Here is an 8,090-nt window from a genome sequence, read left to right on the forward strand (position 1 = left end):
TCAGCCTATGCTACTGACTTGTATTACCAACCACAAACTTAATTTATGATGAAGCAGTATAACAAGTACCGGAATTGACCAAAGTAGTAAGCTGTGTTTTCATTTTGACATGACTCGCTGTGCTACAGGAAGTACTGTCAATTTGTTCACTATTTTAATTTTGGCACAAGTAGAGGAGCGAGTTCAGAATATATATATATATATATATATATATATATATATATATACACATATACATTGTATCATAGGCTGAGCTGTTTTAGTTCAATCTGTATTTTGCTTTTGTAGATTTTATGCTAGAAATACATAGCTTACAGATGCTAGATACAGAATATCAGAACATGGTGGCCATTGGTTGAAGGCCACAAACGTCTAAGGAACATATGGAATGCCACGAGTTTCTTTGTGGTAGGCTAGCGACAGCACCATTTGACCTGTAAGGTTGCACAGGGTTTTGGTTCAAAGCTGAAACTGTCCATTGAAAACCATTTGTTGTTTTTAGTTATGGTGTGCCTGTTGACTTTTTGGATTTGAGGAAAGTAACACTGCGCAGTACAGGTTTGTGATCGCATGGGTTTATTTTATTTTGAAAGGATTAAGTAAAAACACTACAAGTAAGATTTAGGATTATGATGATAAAGGTATTCTGTTTCGGGAGGGTTTTTTAATGATACAGTCTACTGTGCAAAACTCTACAGTGGAGTTTGTACCCTTTTTTCTTAAATATTTCTATCTGGCAAAGGGGGTAAATACCTCATTTAGTTAGCAAGAGTCATACCAAATATTTTTGTACTGATTGGAGCCATTGCCTGAGATTTTTTCTTTTTAAAGTTAATGTTGTGTTTCCTTACTACCATCCAGTTCCCGAGAAGAAAGGCTCAACTGAAGCAACAATCAATAATCTGCTAGATTATGTGCTTGCTGTATGTATGGCAGCATGAAATTAAGAGTGATGGTACACGTCCTATAAAAGAAGCAAATCATGATAATGTCTTCTTTATCATTTGACTAAATGATCCATCACTCATACTAATCTTTATGTTGGGCAACAGTCCAAGCATTCTGTTTTTTTAATAAATCACAGGATGCGTCCCAGACCGAGGACGCAGCTTGATGACTGTACTGCATCTTCCTTTTCCTTGGTCCTTTCTTCAGAGCATGCCCTTCTGTTGTTGTAAACTTCAAGCACGTATGGTGGTGGGCCTTATGTTTTCGTTGTTGTAACAGGAAGGCTGTTAATGCTCGTAGTAGGTAAGCTGAAACAACTTATGAAAGACATGGGTGGAAGTTGTTAGCATGGTCACCTCCACCTCGCGTGCCTCCTAAGCATGGAAACATTGACGTAGTTTGCGTGTTGATATACGGTACTTTATGCAACCCAACTTCTGTTTGCTCTCCTATATAGGGACACCTACTTCCCACCTGTTCATTTTTAGACTCATCAAGTGTGTTGCGAGTCAATTTTTACAAAAAATAGTTTGCAACACATGCAAGAAAGGCAAGGGTCGACAGTCGATATGAATTAGAACAAAGGTGTCCTAATTACCAGTGAGTGTTTGATTAGATTGGAATTTTAAATGACAAATATGAGACATAATCAAAAAACGTTTTATTAAAGAACAGAAAACATCTGTTTGTGAAATTAAATGTAGAATTTAGGAATACCCATATTCACATAAATATTTACATATTATACACTGCGTACAGCTGATCCTTTCAGGAGGATTCAATGGAACATTGTAAAACAGGCATTTAAGCCTGAATTTCCATATAAATATACATTTGACTACCAGACAGTTTTTGAACATAAATGTTGCCATTAATGTATGACCATTAAATAATACCATACACCCTAATCAGCTCCCCGCCCATATAAGGTCAAGAATGAGTTTATAAGTAACCTGTCCATTTAAGCTAAAGGCAGACTCCTATTTAAGAGTTATGTTTCTTGGAGTAGGTGAGTCTTATTGGTCTGAAAGATCTAGTGACAAAACTGCCTAGTGTGGCAGTCCTTTCTTTGCTTTGGCAGAAACTGAGCTATCATAGTTCATTGTGGCTGTTACAGATACCTTCATGAGTTTTTATACACAAGCTCCTTCGGCCGCCACAGTTCCTTGTTGTTGGCTGAGAAAATGTGAGAGTGTAATATGGTTCTTTGTCGCTCACAAACTGATATGTTTCAGTCAAATATTTCAGTCAAACATTTCAGTCTTGTGTACGGCCTTTCTTCCTCGCTTGTGATACTAAGCTGTGAATGTTACTTACAAGAAACGGAAATGACAAAAAATAAAGTTTATTTTAAAACACTCTTAATCTTGTGTTCTGTTACAGTTAAGGATATCTACCTTCTTAATTTTCTTGTTTAGTAAAACTTCATCAGGACGCCTAGTTGTATTTCCTTTTAAAGTCGGTGCTGTGTGTTCTTCTTTACCTATATGCACAGTTTTGGACTCTTACACTTTTCTGGTTGCACAATTGTAAAGCACTGGGACAAAAGAAGTTGTGTTTCTGAAAGAATGAGCAACCGCAGAAATTAGTTTAATTCATGAATGTCTTCATTATGTATATTTTGAAAAACGGCTATATGTTTGCCCATCTAAATTAGTTGGGCAGTCATATAGCCAAATCTCCGACGGTCAGAGAAGTTTGACCACAAACTATGGTCCACCTTAATTAGGCCCTTAGACATCCCAGTTAGGAGAAAACATTTTTGCATTGCTACTGTTTGGTACCGTTTGACATATCTTCCGAAACTCTGAAAAACAAAAGTTTACTTTTGCTTGTTACATTAAAATGTAATATCAATTCATCTGTGTCATTTCACCATTTTAACTCCAAGCGTGAGAGAGTTAACACGAGGTCTAGATAAAAATTGCTGTTGAATTAGACAAAATTTTGCATTGCCATAAAGCCCAATTTCTACTTTGCATTTTTAGATTTCATTAAAAGTATTTTAAATCAAAACTGGGTATATATGAAACTTGGAAAACACTCAAAGACTACAAACTTTACAAATTGTTTCTATATGTGGAGTCTAATTGGCTGGTAAGAGCTGACCATTTGGCTCGATCAGTCATTTTGTCATTTGCGCGAACCACATGTCGAAGGATTTTGACCCATGTGGGAGGAAGAAATTATGGGTACAAGCCAAAAACAAGGTACTGGGGCTTACCCCACACACTGGGTGAAAAGAGCCACCCCCACCATCACAATCCATGTTTTGTTTTTGTTGTATGACCCAGACTTAAAAATTAAGTCACACACAAAAGATAAGTAGGAGTATTTGGATTCACGCTTTTATATTTGGTGGCACGTGCTTTATATTTCAAAACTGCCCTCGCCCACAATTTGTGGCATGCTTCATCATAGGGCTTGCTAAACAACACCCCAGCGCAGACCAACGCCTGGGGAGGAGCAAAAGGGAGGGGGAAGACAATACAAACATAAAAGCGTAGGGATCCAAAATAGAAATATTAGTGCAGAACATAGAATCTAAAACAGTCTCAGGAATATCCGCCATTATACTTTATTCTTGGATTTCTCGGTCAGGATTAAAATAAATATAGGATGGTGGTGTGGGGGATTTTTAGTAGCCCCTCACCTCATCTAAACTGCATATTTGTCAACATGTTTCAGCCAATTGGATGTAGCTCTAACACTGGTCTTTATGGCTTTCGTCAGGACCTATGATCTCCTATATTCCCCTTCTGTCCTACCTTACTTTTGCAGGTTGAGGATAGAACCACTCTGGTTTGGAGCTGCTTAAACACACTGCGGTAATACCAAGTTTCACAGTAGTTGAAGCTCGAAAAAAGGCGCTGGAGTGATGGCGGCTCCCTGTAGTCAAACATTTGTCAATGTGAAGCCGCCGTCCGTGCACTTCCCTCCTCACGCCGTGTAGGTTCAAAATTTAGTCTGCAGAAGTGGCTTCATAATTTCTGACCTATTTTTTATTTAGTGTGATTATAAATGAACACCATCGCTCGCAGATGTACAACTACAAACGTCATCCTGAAAGGTTGCTGGGGAAAGGGGTAGGTGCCCAATATCCAGTTGTGCGTAGCGGGTACTTTGTATGGTTGTGTATTGTAAAAGGACCTGTGAGCAGTCCTGGATGTTTAGTTCTGTTTTTTTGTCATTTGTGCACTGTTTCCTCCTTTTGAAGAATCTTTAATTCTGGCACAGCCTGATTTTTCCCCCATGAGTTTTTCTAATCAAAACCCGTGTCCAGCAAGGTGTTGTCCATTGATTCTGGTACGTTATTCTTGTACCTTTCAGATGGAGATTTATAATATAAGGTTCCCACCTTAGACTATCCCCCAGGGCCAAACTGGATAAGGAGAACTTTCCAGCAATACTTCAGAGCACCAATAGAGGGAGACATGCTGCTCTGCACTGACTCCATACCACCATGGAAGTGACGGAGCAGCATATAAGTTACACTCCTGTGCACTAGCAGGAGTTTCTTGCTTTCCGCACCTTCTGAAGCGCAGCTGGAGCTCCTCTCCCACCTTTATCTGTCTTCTGACGACTCGAAAAACACTATTCAACAAAGTGCTTAGGAAGGATTCCCCACTGAAAAAAATAAGATTTGATCTGTGCCTCTACTGCAGGAGTCAGAAGTCAGTCATGGACCTGTACAATGTGTGCTTTTGGTGCCTGGACTGCAGCCAAAACTCGAATTTGACTGAGAAATATGTCCAAATGCAGCTAAAGGTGATTAGAGACTGGGAGTCAAGCTTGTACATTCCCAAACATAAAAAGTAGTTGTGGTATTCATTCAGGTCCTGCACCCGTTCCCAGGCGTTGTCCCAGTCCCCGCTCCATTCCCCCCCTAAATGTTTGGGCAAACCAATTCCAAGTACAAGCATAAGAAAGTAAAGCAGTCCATCCCTCCACTCTGATTTTAAAGAGAAGACTCGAGTTTTGATTTGCCTCAGGGTCATTGGCAACGGAACCAATACCTCAGTTGCTTCTGTCGTGCCTCGAGTTTCCCATGCCATTGTTGACCCTGCAGCAAATCGAGTCCTTCAAGGAGGCTATGCTGTAAATCTTTAATTCGCTTCTGTCACAACTTTGTGCTTCCAGTCGGATTTCCTCCCGCTGGCCCTCCTCCTGAAAACCAGTTAGCATGCCTTCACCGACTCCAGTATAGACTTCCATTCCAGCCCTGATTCTATTCAGACCCCAATGCCGATAGAGACTTCTCTGGCACCAATTGATGACCTCCCACCAACTCCCATGTCGGACCCCGAGCAGACGTTGGCCTTAGCTCAACAGATGTTGCACTCTGAAATCACAAAAGCACAACCAGTTGTCATGCAGAATGACTCTATTCCGCTGCCTCTACTGCAGGGTCTGTTTTTCTTTTGGTTGTGACGCTTATGTGCCAGAGCAAAATACTGATGACGATGGTGCGGGAGGTGGCTCGCTCCCCCCTCGTTATACCTTGAATTATAAAATGCCAGTGGGCTTGACACCTCCCCTGAAACAGAGCATGACTTTGCATGGGCCACCAATGGAAGAATGTATCTCATTTGCAGTGGTGTTTCAGGGGTAGCTGGGGTACTGGAGTTATAGCTGCTTTCCACTGAGACAAAGACAAATGTTTTGACAGAGATTCTACAGCCTGGTCCAGCGACATTGGAACCCCTGCTTCCATTCAATGATGCCCATATGGATGGCTTGATGGCTACCTGGTTGAAACTATATGTTTATCCTGCCGTTAGTCAATAAGTGGCCAGGCAACATAGGCCTGTGCACGTTGACCCAGCATTCTTACCAAGTGCCTACTCTGGAAAAGTCTCATTGTACAGACTATAACCAGTAAGGTGAATTGTAAGAAATTGTTACTGGTTGAGAAGGGGTGAAACCCTTCCCAAGCAGCAACCACTATTCTTCTCAGTGTGACGTCACAACCAAACCTAAATTAACCTGTGCTCAGCCCTCCGGTAGCTTGGCACAGAGCAGTCCGGTTTAGTTGAGAGGCAATGTGTAAAGTATTTGTGCAACACTTTAAACACTAACCCAGTGAAAACACACCATAAAAGGAGCGCACAACAGAGTTAGAATAATAGAGTAAAATATAATAAGTAAAACAAGACCTAAACAACAAAAGCCGTAAAGCGCCAACTTTAGATATCTGGTAATTTCCGACCAGGGCAAAGTCTCAAGTCCAAGCTAACCATCATGGACCATGGGCTGGCCACAGGGACTTAGAGGCACATTACGATCGCGGTTTTCCCGCATCCTCCGGGCCGGTGGAAGCCACCGCCGGCCCGGAGGATGCGGGAAAACCGCCGCAGAGCCTCCGAAGACCCACCGCCAAATTAGGATGGCTGGTGGGTCTTGGTTTATGTCCGCTGCTTTTCCGCCGTGGTCGGCTTACAACCGCGGCGGAAAAGCTCTTATATGGTGGCGATGTTGCTCAGACATCGCCAGCCATATTAGGATTGCGTATCAGATATGCTTTTCCGCGGCGCGTTCTCCGCCGTGGAAAATCATACTGATGTGCACTTCGGGGGCCCGTTGTGGGCCCCCAGGGTGAAGGGGGGGTGGAGGGTGCACATGGGGGGTACCTATGGTACCCCCCTGCATTTACATGCAGACAGTAGCAGGCACCGCGCGGTGCCTGCAGCTTTCTGCATGTAAATGCAGTGCGTGCTTTTTTACCATTGCGGCGGGTGCAGCTTGAAGCCGCACCCGCCGCAATGTTAAAAATAGAGGATGTGACCGCCAGGGTGGCGGTCACATCCTAATTGCAGAGGAGGGAACGCCGCAGCCCATGCCAACGTTCCCTCCTCCTCAAGGGTCGCGGACGGACTCAAGTCCGTCCGCGATCCTAATGGGCTCCTTAGTTAGGCCTGCTGAACAAAGTACCTTCAATCCTGGTATGCGGAGTGTTGTGAGGATCTGTGTCAAAAATGCGTCACTTCCAAGATACAGCCAGGCTGTGATGCGAGGTCCTGCTTCACCGGGGTCGAAGATCCAGTTGATGAGGGATTGCGAAGCAAAGTCCGGTGTGGAGAATGTGTCGGCCTCCAAAGACCTATGCAACAAATTTTCAAATTTCTTCAGTGAAAAAATTCTAAAGATTGAGCTCTCACTGACGGCCCATTCACCTCCATCAAAGACCGGCCCGCTACTCACCAAAGAAGATGCAAACCCACCCAGCCAACCTACCTACAACTGGCTAACCTTCACTCCCACCACTGTAACCGAAATTATTGAACTAACCACCGGATCCAAACCCTCATCGCACCTTGAAGAACCCCTCCCCGCGCAACTGGCAAAACAACTCAAATACTCCTTAGCCCCCACCTGGACTGGGATCATTAACAGCTCCCTGGAAACAGGAATCATACCGGACTACCTCAAAATAGGCTAGGTAACACCACTACTAAAAAAGGCTGGTGCTGACCCCAACGATCTTAGCAACTACAGACCTTCTCCAATCTTCCTTTCCTAGCAAAATTACTAGAAAAATGTGTTCTCTGTCAACTCACCCACCACATGGACATCAACAACCTCCTCGACCCACACCAATCAGGCTTCAGAAAAGGATGTAGCAAAGAGACTGCCATCCTAAATGTCATAGATGATGTGCACAAATCACTGGACAAGAACCTCTGCTGTCTACTCATACTCCTGGACCTTTCGGCGGCCTTTGACACGGTCGACCACAAACTTCTCATCAACACTCTCATAGATAGGCTAGGAGCCATTGGGGTGGTTGCACAGTGGTTCACCTCCTTCCTACAAAACCGATCTCAAAGAATAAAAATAGGAAACTCCACGTCCGACCTACACCCTATAACTAGAGGGCTCAGTGCTATCACCCGCACTATTCAACATCTACATGGAGCTACTCACCATCATCCTCAAAAAAGCCAACATTCCCTTCCATCTCTATGCCGACGACACCCAGATATACCTAGAAACCTCCTCCCTAGCAGACATGCAAAGACTAAACATCACCCTAAGAGAAGTACTAAAGTGGCTGTCCCGTAACCATCTGAAACTAAATCAAAACAAAACGGAAATTCTTCTCCTAGCCAGCAAGGAAAAGACCCCGCAAATCACGGAATGGT

This window comes from Lissotriton helveticus, chromosome 9 (assembly GCF_964261635.1).
Source record: "Lissotriton helveticus chromosome 9, aLisHel1.1, whole genome shotgun sequence".
Taxonomy (NCBI): domain Eukaryota; kingdom Metazoa; phylum Chordata; class Amphibia; order Caudata; family Salamandridae; genus Lissotriton; species Lissotriton helveticus.